This window comes from Channa argus, chromosome 11 (genome assembly GCF_033026475.1).
Source record: "Channa argus isolate prfri chromosome 11, Channa argus male v1.0, whole genome shotgun sequence".
Classification (NCBI taxonomy): Eukaryota; Metazoa; Chordata; class Actinopteri; order Anabantiformes; family Channidae; genus Channa; species Channa argus.
In genome coordinates, this window is record NC_090207.1 from 5032379 (window position 1) to 5044948 (window position 12570).

The 12570-nt window shown below is 43.5% G+C and overlaps 1 protein-coding gene across 2 annotated transcripts in view; it reads left to right on the forward strand.

Moving 5' to 3' along the window:
* The window catches only part of kremen1 (kringle containing transmembrane protein 1), a 53947-nt gene that overhangs the window by 7955 nt on the left and 33422 nt on the right, over positions 1-12570 (forward strand). The gene's annotated exons all lie outside the window — the stretch shown is intronic.

Consider the following 12570-nt stretch of genomic DNA (forward strand, 5'->3'; position numbering starts at 1 on the left):
TTACAGAGTTACCTGGTTGAAAACAGTTTACTTTTTGAGATTTAGGCACGCAGATTTTCAACTACAGCACCTAAAAAAAAATGAAATCCAGCTTTTCTAAATATGTTGTCAAGCTCCAAAGTTGGAAGAAGCAGTGCATCTAAATAACTGCACCGCAGTATCACTCTCAACTTTAAAAAACAGTTAAAGACAAAATTATTTAGGGAAAATCTGAAAGATATTCAACACATTGTTTCATAGAAATAAAACTTAGACTGAATTCAGACATTTTCTCCATGTTAGAACACACATAACTGCAATGCGAAATATGATCTGAGGAACTCAGGAACAGATTTCTGTGTAAAGAGTATTAGAGACCAAACACTGCACAGTGGTTTTAAATATACCCCTTTGGCATACAACTCAAACCGAGTTCTCAGTGGCAACAGTCTTATGTTTGGTGTGACTATCTCAGGTGACAAAGTAATCCACTAGGAAACGCAACACAGCGCCACTCGACATCACATTGTTTGCCAGAAAATCCTGAACCAGATCCAACTTTTTTTTTTTCCTGCACAATGCTGCATCATTTTCCTCATAGCATCCCCCACTATTGTACTTTTTTTTAATAGTACTTTAGTACAGATTAAAATCTAAACCATGGTTAATTAAATAAACCCAATCTAGTGCTGCGGTGACAGTAGCTCACAATATTCATTTTGCCAAATAGAATTATGATAATAAGAATTGTGCTCATTGAGAAGCCAGACATGAAGAGGGCAAATAAAGCAGGGCATTTTCCTCTTGGCGTATACCAATGCTCTGCATGTCTTGTCTTGTGAAGACAGGCCAATGTTTTGAAGAATTCAGTCATTTAGTTGGTTTATAGATGGAGGGAAAAAAAGTAAAAAATGTGGGCTTCTGTGTCACCATGCTGCCCATTTACTTCCTGTTGACCTCTGGGTGCTGCCCTGCGAAGGTCAAGTTGCGAGCAACGCCCTTGTTCTACCTCGCCAAGGCTTTGGGCAGCCCATAAAACCACCAGCCACTAAGATGGAGAAACAGACCTAGTTATTATAAACACAATCATGCTTATTATCATGCCACTGTGATTCTCCTCCTGTCGCATTCAAAGGCTTACATTTGTTTGATCAAAGTACCTCTTTGTCATTCCCTGCTTTCCCCATTTCTCCTTTCAAACTTCCGCTCAGTTCAACTCTTTCATTTTTCTCTCACCTCGTGCAAATCACCACCTGCTGGGGCAGTTGGTCGGGTGGCCCAGCATGCAAAGCAGCCGGGCTAGTTCCAGCTTCAAGTTCATTGATGCCAATCGCAATGCACGGAAAGCCCCCCCCCCCTTGGAGGTGACAAGGCATGACAGATGCGATAACCGTGTAAAGCACATAGCAGCAGAGAAGAAGGCGTCCTCAAACAAAGTGCTGCAGGGTTGACTGTGTCACCCTAGTCCCTGATCTACAGAGGCGGTCCCGTGATACAACATAGCATTAAGCTGTCAAGTCACTGCCAGTTGTACACAACTGTCAGACTCAAAAGACATAAACAATGTTTAGGTGGGAGAGTGCGCACATGTGGCCAGAATAGTGGTTTGCGAGGTTTTGTTGCTCAAAGGTTTGTGAAGAGTATGTTTTTGAATCAACTGTGACACGTTGGGTTTGGATAAGGCTCCGCAGTGCATCTTCTTTACTTACTTTTTCACAACTTTTTGCATGTTGTTCAAAGTTTTCCTTCCGCCTATGTTGCAACCATATCACCCCTTTCCCTTCTTAAAACATTTTAATATTGTTAGGCATGAGCTGTGTTCCCCAGTCTGATCGTGTACCTTGACATTTGCTTATGCATGAGAGAACCACTCCAGTCAATGGCAAATGACATTCTCCCTCAGCTTTGCTGGTGCTCTCCTCTGCAGTCGGAGCCCATCAGCTGGAACGCACTCCAGGGTGGGTGAAGGGCTAAATCCAATACTCACAGAACAGTAATGAAATACCATGGAACTGTATGTTCTTCTATGAATTCTATTAACTCTCAAACAAACAATTGTTTTCATTATCAAACTCAATTTCATTCATAGAGCATGAGAGTCTGAAGGTGATTTTAAGGCCCCCCGGGTGGAAACAGCTAATGCATGAAAACATTGCACCAGACATAACTTTATAACTCAGCACTGGATTTGCAGATTGTAGTGAAATCAAACTAGAGTGTGTTGATAAAGTGCAGCTTTGCTATTCCCTAACAGCATTTATTGGCTGGTGTCTTTGTCGGGTCATCAGGAAAAAATGATTAGACTTTGGTTTGATTTGTTTTCACACAACCCCAAAACCACCAGGGCTTCCTGTCTCACTATTTCACTTTTTCAACACACTATTAATAAAGCCTTTGACATAGTATGATTAAGGTAAATTAGCTGTTATCCTTTCTTTGATTTTGACATGCAACATGTTCCAAACATCTCGCCAATGATTGGTTGGGTGTTTTTGCAAAAATCTCCACAGGCTGAATTTCAAAGCAACCATGTAGTTTTGTGGTGTCACATGCAATTCTGAGTTTTGAGAAGCATAAACCAAGAACATAACAGGAGGATACTGAATTGCTACTGTGTGAGACATGACCTGTCCGGCGAACTTTGGTTCTTTTTATACTGCAGTTATGGTTGGGCAGGGGCCACTGAAGCCTGAGCTCCACTGCGGTAGAGTAATGGCAACCACTTTAAATAAATGGAGAGTAATTTTGCTGCTGAGCCCCGGGGTCTGGTTTGTGTCCAACTGCAGCAGTTTGTGGCCAAAGAGGCAAATTGTCACCTTTCCTCCTTGCAGGAAACGCCCACAGACAGGACTGATTTGATGAGGCCAAGCGAGTGGACATGGCCAAGTGGACACAGCAAACATTTGGACAAGTGAAGGGTGCAGACATAGCTAAGTGGACTGCAAACAAAGGAACAAAGCCAGTAGAAACCAGAGCTAAGAAGCCATGACAGTGCAATGCGCTGCGGATCAGAGAGCACAGAACAGAGGTTGCGTCCATGTGGTAATTTCTGAAAGAATATGTTAATAAATGTCCATTAACTTGAGCTGCGATACCTCAGAGACAGGTAGCTGAGCTTGAACAGTTCGTGGACCTTTCTTTACAAGTGCAAAGGAACATCCCAGTCGACCATTTTCACAAACAACCATTGTCTCTCAAGTCGTGGAACCAGCAATATCCCATTGCAAAGCGAGGCCCTTTGAAAGAGGCTAGGACTCAAAAGGGATGAAACCCAAGTCGCCATGAGGCCCTGATTTAGATGTGTCTCCTGCATCGGAGGTGAATACAGCTCCCCCAGGTGAATACAAAACGGGCTGGGTCTGCAGCAGCCTACATGGCACCAGCCCTCGACCAACGTCAACGTCAAAGGGATGGTCACACTCGGCCGATGCCATGAAACAGAATCTGCCGGCCCTCAATAGATCTCCCGTAATGAATCCGCTTCTCAGGGAGGCCACTGGGATGTCCCCTTGTCTATTACCATAGCCATCTGGTTCCCAGTACTGTTGCTCTTCCCACAGCCACACAAACCTCAGTGAAAAAGGATCAATTTCACAGTGGAGATCAGGAACTAGAGACGTGGCTTGTTAAAAGGAGTCTGAATGTTGAACACTGTGGTCCCCTCAATAGCGGCCTTTTGTACTGTTGTTATTTTGTCCTTGGACGTGCACTCTGTTGCGGTTTATCTGACAACCTTTGTGATTTGATGCAGTGGAAAAGTGTGTTCTGTTAGTGATCGGACCAGGGTCACTCAGGTAAGATGGTTGAAAAGGAAAAATGTAGGAAATAACGCTGAAACAATGTGCAAATTGAGATAAACCGGCACTGTGGTGATAATGATCCAAAAACCACATGGGGATTCTGTGTAGAGAGATACCGTCAAAATGCATCGATGTAAGGGAGGTTTTCTCTGCAGCGCACATGAATTTAACGTGTAAAACAATCTACACATGCCAAGGAGTGTTGAGGGAGCAAACAAATTCCACCATCTTTACTTTACAAAGATAGACAAAACAAACACTCCACTTTCCAAATGAGCACTGTAAATATTGATTGGATGCAGATGGGCGCATGCTTTGGTTCCACACATGGGGCGTGTTAATCCACCATTGCGAGCGAGCAATCTCGGTGTTCAGTATACATCTATAACTGTTCTCCCGATGTTGACATCCTTACCCCAACCCAAACCCTGATATGAAATCCCTCATTTCTCTGCTTAAGTTACAGTTAATTACAACACGCGGCTGTAAGCCTCGCTTGGACATTTGATCAACTTAAGCCCACTTTCCAGTGACTGTGTGGTTCCATTTCAGGAGGTAACAATTACCAAAAAGGGGCCTCTGAAGCTCAAGAGTCCCAGGCTCATGTGACACTTGGCCTTTGTGGTCAGATTGTAGAGAATATCCAGAAGTGAGGTCTTATGTAGTTGTTTTTCTAGCTTTGTCTCAGTAAGCCAGGGAAATAATTGTAAAAAATGTATAAATGTTTATCATCATTTTAGGCAAAAATGTCAAATACAATCCGGTCGCAGTTTCTTTCGTATTTATTTCATTATAGAGTGAATATCTTTGTGTTTAGGACTGTCAGTCCAACCATTTTAGTCAGATTATTTCATTCAATTTTTATTGTTATCCGTCATCGTGTAAATCAGACAATTGATGAGTTAATGGGGAAACAATCAACTGATTGGTGAACAGTGAAAACAACTATTAAATTACTCATGAAAGACAAAACTCAATTTAAATTTTGAATCATGAACTGAGGCTAAAAGAGAAATGCATTGATTCAAATACTATTTTATTCATTTACGTATCCTCAATGTAAATTTTGACATGTGACTGGCTGTGCTCTGTCTGAAGAACGCTGATCTGTGTTTTAAGGTTGTGCAACAAAAATTTTCTTCAACGCCTTCACGACCATGGGCTGCTAATGCAGTGAGTTAACTGATACCGTGCTTCCGTCCTCAAGCAGAATAGAAAACAGTCTCCTCTCAATCTGCTGTGCTGCTTTGCACAAAAGGCTGCGCTTCTCTCGCCTCGAGTCTTATTATGATTTACCCCCCAAAAGATTCTGTTTTAATAATGAAGTCTGTTAAGAATAAACAGGAAAAAGATCTGAGCTTTTGATCTGCTGCAGCAGTATTTTTTGTTTTACTTTTTTTTTTTTTTGGGACTAGTAGGATAGGTCACATTGCTCTCTCTCCCCTCATCCTGAGGCTTTTGTTTATCCAAGTCAGACCTCATCTTTCCAGGACCCTGTAATCACACAGAGAAGAAGAAGTGGCAGATGAGGTGGTTTTTTTGTGTTAAGGGGTGGGTGGGGTGGGTGGGGGGCCTGCACACAATCCCCTACAACAGCACTGACAGAGCTTCAGCCCAAACCAAACCACATATAATTTACATTCCTCAGATACCAGCTAACCTGAGCACAAACAGGACGATCGAAAGCAGGTGTGTCTAGCGACAACCCCTCTCTCCTTACACGGTTCACCTTTCTTTGAGGTGCTGTCAGGCTTTCACAATACAGTAGCTTCGGGGCCCCTACACCAAAAAGTTAGCCGTTTTTGACAGTTTGGACTTATGTTTTGTTTTTCAGTCTCATCCTCTGGCCCCTCCCATATGGTGACAACATAGACCTGTTTTGGGGAACTGTTACACATGTGGCAACGATAGCATACATTTGCTAGTAAGTTGATTTCAAATCAGCAGTTGTGACTAATAACCTGATATGTGCGGGTTGATGGGGTCCAACTTTCGTAATATCGTAAATATAACATCACCTGATGTCCAAGGTGAAATTACACAGGGCTTTGCAATCCACTCAACAATGACACGCTCTGTCCTTAGACCCCCACACTGAATAAAGACTTAAAAGCCCCTCTTCCAGGATGGACCCAACTATGTTATGTGTAGACAGTATAATCAGACGATCTGAGGGGTCTGGCTGGACAGTAGTCAATGAGCTGGTCAGCAAAATACTGACGAGCCAAACCAATAAGTGCTTTATAGACCAGCTGTAGAGTTGTGAAGTTAATTCTCTGCTGCCCTGGGAGCCAATAAAGTGGTCTGTTTTGGTTGTCCAACAATAAGAGCATTGCAGTAGTCTGATAAAGTCGAATGTCAGGACCCAACTCTCTGAGTTTATTTGGTGTGTTAAAACTTTGGAAGCATTTGGAAATGTTGTTTAAGAGACGGAAAGCTGTCCTAGTCCTGCCATTTTTAAAAGGTCCAAAGGTTCGGCTCATGTAAAGACAGTGAATGTGAATATCTATGTCTTTAAGGACAAATACTGTGATAAGGTTTTAGGTCTTGATGTTGTCAGTAACATTTTGCAGCTTTTCAACAGATTTAAAAGAGCCAATAAGACATAATTCTCACAATTCTACATTGTAATCAGAAACTGAAACAACCAGATCATGAAAAAAACATTATCAATATCATCAGATGCAGCAATACATTCAAAATGCATATTATTGAGTAAAATACAAGTGAACATTTACAATGTTTTGCGCATGAATGAAAGGTTTGACTTTGGTCTGTAGTTCCTGGAGCAACATGAGACGTGGTAATCATCCTACAGGGGAATGGACAAGCGGTGAGCTTGAGTCTTACTGGCCGCACAGCTTACATAATGTTCCCGCAAAGTGACTGTTGCCTATGAGGGGTGGGCCCATTGTGAGGAGAGGAGTTAGGGAATTGACAGATGTGCACTCAAACACACACACACACACTCAGTGGGCGATATCTAGAGTACAGTGATGAGTGGGTGAGAATGGCATCACCACAATGACGCTGGCCCTACCACTAAGGAAACAAAGGAGCCTGTATCCATGTTTATGTGTGTGTGAATATATGTACGCGTGTGTGTGTATATGTGTCCTCCCTTGCCTCCACATTGGATTCATCTTAAAAAACTGCGGCTGCGCTACTGATGAAAATTGCTCCCTTTCATTCTTACTGGAAGTGCATCTGGGCATCTGGGGGTGGGGGGAGGGGGAGAAAAAAAGAGCAGGGATGATGCGGGTGGGGCAGATTAATACATGTTTTGTCACTGCATATGTTTATCGGAGTATCTGCAAGTGCAAGTGGACTAAGCGATCATTTTACTCCCCATTTAGAGGAAAAACACAAAAGGAAGAAAGGCACAAGCTTTAAACACCCCCATGTGAGCACACATAGCTGTTAGAAACAGTGAGCCATCATATCTTGTACCGCAAGCCGTAGATCCCCTGGTTATCAAAGGCTGCGTACGATAAGGAACCCATATGCGGTTCTGTTATTTTCTCCCTTGAAGACATGCATTAACAAGACCTGTTTTCTGTCTCCTGAGCCCTACATCAGTTGTTTGTTGGTAAAATTCCCCAGCACGCAGCTGCGCCACAGAGCTCCTACCTTCAAAACTCAGACCTCTGTCACTGGAGACTGTGTGTGCTGTTAATTTTACAAGCCTGTGCTTTGTCAGCCTTGTCTGTAACATGGAGAAGTGTTCACTTCATTGGTGCTATGCACAAGAAGGAGAAAATTAGAGCCTGGGTTAACAATCTGTGGGATCATAAAAACAGTCTTTGTCCCACCGTGACTCACTCTGTATTTGCCTCACTGTTTGCCTCGCTCCTTTGGTTCCGGGTTAATTTAGCTTCCCCCTTGCCATCACCATGCCTTTCACAATCCTTCCTTTGGTCTCATGGCTCTGCTTCAATTTGCAGTTTGGTTTAATTTAGGACGAATCGATCTCAAACTTGCTAATTGTGCAACCTAGCATCCCCCCCCCCCCCATCCCCCCGCTACTCTCACAGCCGTTTCTTTCCCCTGGAAGCAAAGTTTTGTTTACTCTGGTGTCAGCGTTGTTTTAGAGCAGGTTCAGTGGCACGTGTTAGCTTTGCAGGAGGTTTCCCCTTCTGTTTGTTTTACTCTCTAACTGCTGTCATCTTATGATATGAAGTCTGTAAGACTGTATCATAAGGGTGAGGTGAAGACCCTTTTTCGTGATGTTTGGAAATATGGCAGATGCTAGAGGGAGGCAATTGAACGTGACACCCCCATCCGCCCTGATGTCAGGCTCGCTGGCGGATCCCTGATGTCGACATTCCGCCAGGGACTTTTTTCCCCAGGGGTTCAGCAAGTCCCTGAATGTCCTTTACGTCATTGTCAGTCTGAAGCTCATCAGTCATTGGCTGAACGTCTGCCAAGCGGAACTCAAAATTGTCTCACCGCGCTTCATCATTGTCCACTCACAGAGCCAATACTACTCTTACCCCATCTGTGCTGTACTTTGTGATGTATCATGTGAGTCACTATAGGAAATCCTGGAAAGCATGTTTGTCCATTAACTAAAATTTAGGATCAGACGTAAACTTGTAGCCCAAAAAACTCGCAGCGTGTTAAGCCAACCACTGACTCCAGAGTATTAGACTTTTTCCATTATGAAGCTAAATAATAGGGGCTGCACTAGAATGAGATGGGGCCATGTTTTATAGGTGCTACCCAGTAACTTTGGCAGGGAGTCCTGTGGGTCTGTGGCTACTGTGGTAGTGAACTCAGGAGGTGGAGCAGCAGACAGTTTAATTTTTTATTTTATTTTTTTTTTAGGAAGAATGATGGTGATGGAGGCTATTTTGGGACTCAATGAGGTCTTAGTTTACAGCCTGGGGCTACAACCTATGACAAAAGCGTGAAATGAAAAGCAGGACTGTAAAATCTCGTTGAGAAGTCGTCAACTGCAGATTTAACTAGTGAGTGACTTGCACTTTCAGTGACCCTTTCGCATGAGGCCACGTTTAAGAATCTATAGAAGCAGGGAGGCGAGGTGTGGTCTAACTTAACTGCTGAGCCATCCCGTCGTTTGAGAAATCACTGACTTCTCCTCAGCAGTTTCATTAGCAGAGTGTCACTGAATCTGTGACCGTGTGTACAATCTGGATAATAAATGTGGAGCGATCTTCCTGCGACCCTCTCAAGTTTGATGTGGTTTTGATGTGGAAATGGATGCTGTTGTGGAAAAGGGGAACCAGACTTGCGTTGCAGCCTGCTGTGTCCCCCCCTAGAAAAGAACTCTGTAACCCAGTACATCTGGCGTGGTTTGGTCTGGCCCTGGTCTCTGTTCCTACTACACTGACATTAATGAGCACCACAACAGTAATGGCTAACAGGGCACTGTGGAGGGGAAACACATTGTGGCAGGTTGTGTATTAATAATCTGCTATTTTTGTAATCTTTGTTTGTAGACTTTGGAAAGTCTCCGTAGCCTTTTATGTATTCATTGTGCACCTCTTTTGTGGTGTTAGTGCCTGTACAAATTGCTTTTTTGTGCATAATACTGTGCAATTTCTATCATAAACCCATTCTGTGTAATTTTATTATAGTAGAAATATTGCTTATTCACTAAGCCTGTTTTGGTGTCCCCAGAGCTCGAACCATATAATAAAGATGGAAGGAAGCTCTTTATGTCAACCCTGTGTGAGGAAGCAGTCGTCTGTAATTATCCCTGCTTTTCATCCCTCGTGGCAAACACAACAAATAAGTGCTCTTGTGTGACCTGGCAACGTGTTTCAGAGAAACCATTTGTTTGTTAGCTTGTTTGTTTGTGTTTTTTTGAATCACATAACCAAAGTCTCATGCTCTTATTTTTTTTCTTCCATTTTCTCCACCCTCTCCACCCCACCACCCCGCATTCGACCCCTCAGAGCATCAAGTGCATTTGAAGTTGCAATGTGGAAATCATTAGCCACAAATCCCAACAAATATAATAACAGGGCGATTAGCTCTCGCTCAGTGATCATCTGCTGCTTTTCTTTTTCTTTTTTTTCCCCCTTGTTGCTGGGGTGGTGCAGTATTCTGTGAGCGCAGCAGGGCTTGGTCAAGGGCGAGTCCTCCTCTTCCTTTTCCCGGACTTTTTCTATTTGTAGATCAGCATGTACTTTATAGGAGGCCCCCGCCCCCTTCTCTCCTTCTTTCATGCGGCAGTGGTTCTGTTTCCCATCATGGCCTATGATGAAACCACAAGAAAGTTCAAGCCCATGTGACGAGAGCCCTATAGTTGCTTGGGGTGTGAGCCTGGGACTGGGTGTGTTTGGAGAGGAGTGGGCCTCAAATGGGGATTGTCCAATCAGCCAATGAGATCTTCATCTTCTCCAGGACAAGGATAAAATGTCGACAGCCATATTGTTCCAACGCAAAATTGGCCTTTTCTCTTTAGCTTGATAGATGTGTGGCCATCCGCAAGGCTCTTAAATGGCCCATTCATCTTTACGATGGCCTCACTTATCTTCGTGTCCTTGCAGATCTACTACTTCCCATTCCTACCACAGGCAAATGGTGCCTTGAAACCACATGGACTACTACCCCCCCCACCCCCACCCCCCCAATCTCCCGCCCGGTGGCAAATGCTGCCATATTTGCCATCTCGTTCTGGAAAGCTGAGCTGGCCGCAGGATGGCGGGATGATTGCCAGCAGCATTTTGTTCCAAGCGGACCATGTGCAGACAAGCTCTGCTTCATCCTGAAACTCCAGAGTAAAGTTTCCCGAAAGAGGAGAAGAGAGAGTTACAAAGTCACCTGGCTCCATCGTTTTGATACAGTGCATCGAGGAGTTTTCCGTGTTCGCTTGTTTCAATGGCCGCTCGTTCGGAGGAGAAGATATTTGAAGGACGTGAGCTCATTTGGGATGCAGTCTGTTGCACTGTCCCTGCCTGATGTTATCCTCTTTGACTGGGGCAGTAACAGTCATGATTGCTTTTAGGGAGCAGTGACTCATGATTGTGCTTGCGCTGCTGCCAAACCCCCAATAGCAGCATTTCCTTCTCTTTCTTTCTCTTGCCATGGCTTGCGGCATTCAGAAAAATGTAAATGCAATGAAAATTCATCATAAGATTCCCATCTTACTGTATTTTATAATGCATATGCAATACAATGGATATTCAAATAACTACTGTATAGTGAGGCACCCAGCACTACTGTAGCTTTTGGAAAAAACTTATCTACAATGTTTTCTACAAGGTAAATGCTGCTTCCTGCATCCTTTGCAAATGCAGGTATTCAGTTATTTTGCATGCCTTGCCTGTCCTCTGGGTGTCAGCCTGGCAATAATTAATTTCCTCTACCCGTCTCATCGCTCCCGCGTGTAAGGGTGGCAAGAGCACGACCCCTGTTGTAACACCATTAAGCTGTTTTTGTAATTTTATAGAGCCGCGATCTGACTCAGCCACTCTCAGGTGGATTTACGATCCAGTGGTTGATATCCTTGCATGCCCAGGCGGTATTAATTTGCTAAGAGAGAGGGGAGCCATTTACAGACAATAGAGTGGCATCATAATTGCAGGAACCTGACACCCTGCAGCTCCTTGCTGCTTGTTGAACTCCTGTCACCCTGTTGATGGATGGCTGATAAGCTTGACTGAACAACACAGCCGAAGCTACTTTAATTAAAAGCAATTTTGGTTGACACACTGAGAACAGCATGTCTCGCTCATTTACTCTAAAATTAAGTGTAGGTAATACTTTTATTGCAGATGCAAGACACTGGGATGTGTGCTTGCATGCAAACGATTATAAATATGCAAAGCAGGGTAGATGGGAATGTGAATTGCTAAGCACATGAAATGTATTTCCTCTTTAGTCCCTCCAATTCTAGTCTGTACACAGAAATTGTATTTAGGAGTTTATTGATCTTCTATACATAGAAGAAATTACTTTTAATACTTTCAAGTTTTGTCCTAATTGATGTTGACAAGCTCTCTGACTGTGAGAGGTCGCAATCCAAGGTTGGAAATGACGCATTACGAGGCTGAGAGGCCAAACAATCATCAAAGAAAAGTTTGTCTGTATTTGAGTTGAGAGGCAGTGATGAAAAAAGCAGAAGCAGCAGAGGGGGAAAGAGTAGAGGAAGGTGGGAAGGAAAATAGATGATAAGAGGGAGAGAGAGAGAGAGAGAGAGAGAGAGAGAGAGAGAGAGAGAGAGAGGAAGTTGGGAGACCTTGGCCTCAAAAGACAATGAGAAGGGGCCTTTAAGCACAGCTGGCTCACCAAGGGGTATAATGATAATGTCATATTGCAATGCATTAGCTCATACTCAGACTAGACAGCTTGGCTTGATGAAAGGGGCCGGTCGCTGGCTAACCGCGTACATAGCAACAAGCCCCCATGGAGACGAGCCAAACAAGCGACTATTGTTTTTTTCCCTTATAATTGTTTGATTGACAAGCAGGATGTGAACTTGTTGAAATAGTTCCTTTAACAAACGTTCAAGCTTGAATATGTAACAGGCACATGAAATAGTTTACTGTATATTAAAACTTTGAACTGTGCTCTTGTGGCATCTCTTTAATTTGATCACAAGCTAATATGATATGTGGAACCTGTTTTCATCCCCGCCGGTTACACTGAAAGCGTATCCTTTTCTTTCAACACCCATAGCAACCAAGGGCACCTGTAGCATGAGTAATCATAACATTCAGATGATAAATTAATATTTCCATCATAATGCAATCAAAACAGAACTTCAGTTGTGGCTGCTGAAACTATTAATGGAAGCCCCCTCCCCCCCGAGCATGATGAT